Here is a 1190-nt window from a genome sequence, read left to right as displayed (position 1 = left end):
GGGGGGGTTATATAAGGATGATAGATGTTTGATAGGAAAGAAGGAGCAAACCACACCAGAGCACCCGCCAACCACCCACATGTGTGTGTTTTTCTGAGTGAGTGCATGTGTAAGCGTATGGGTGAGTGCACCCTGTATGTGTGTGTGGTGTGCGCGTATGTACGTGCGCGCGCGCGTGTGTTTCAGACAAGGGACAATGACACGTCCAGGAAGACAAGAGTCAGGAAGCGAGTGATGTGCGACACAACGACAACACGACACAAAGACACAAAGACACTGTCAGCTGTCAGCGTGCCATTCCCCGACAGGCCGTCACAGTCGTGTGGTGTGTGAGCGAATTACATCGATTTTCCCCAATCGTTAACGACATGTCTACGATAAGTGCTGGCACTGTACTCCCTACAGAGCCGTTCTACGCCGGTCTTCACTCGCCAATGGTAAGATAAAAACGCTTCTAAAAAAAGGGACGCCAAGACTCAGTTTAGTTTTAGTAAAAGTTTTACGGCACTTCCAAAATACAATAAGGTCGGCTATGTGCCGAAGATTACAGGTGGGGTTTTTTAAAGTTTTAGTAGAGGTTTTACGTCGCTCGCAACTGCATTAATGGTCATATGAGAGCCAGAAGATTAGAGGTGTTACAAGAGAGTAACAAACATAAAAAAAGAAGGGGAGACAAGGAAAATTATGTTTCATAGGTAAGAAGACGCAAACCACACCAGAGCACCCGCCAACCACCCACTAACCCGAAGATTACAGGTGTTACAAGAGAGTAACAACACAAAAAGGAGAGATGAGGACGATAGATGTAAGATGGTAATGGAAGGAAGGAGCAAACCCCATCAGAGCACCCGTCAACCACCCACTCGAAGATTCAAGCGAATACCCAAAGAACAGAAACATTTTCCCGCCTTACAAATGATATCAATCTTTATCAAAGCTCCCATCGACGCAATTTAGATCTTTTAGGGGGTGGTCTTCCAACCCTGCCTGCTTGTCAGAACCAACCTGGACTACAGGGTTGCAACATTCCAGCAGAAAGACGGAAGATTCTCGATAAAAAATTTCTCCCCACTCGGGAATGGAACTCGGGTCTCCTATGCGCAATATCAAAGCATCTAATCGCCACACCACAGACACAGGTCACAAATAGTACTAAAAAGGACAGTAAGAAAAAAAAAGGGAAAGGAAGA

Source organism: Aplysia californica, unplaced genomic scaffold (genome assembly GCF_000002075.1).
Source record: "Aplysia californica isolate F4 #8 unplaced genomic scaffold, AplCal3.0 scaffold00844, whole genome shotgun sequence".
Taxonomy (NCBI): domain Eukaryota; kingdom Metazoa; phylum Mollusca; class Gastropoda; order Aplysiida; family Aplysiidae; genus Aplysia; species Aplysia californica.
The sequence above is the reverse complement of the archived record's forward strand: the minus strand, read 5'-3'. Positions refer to the sequence as shown.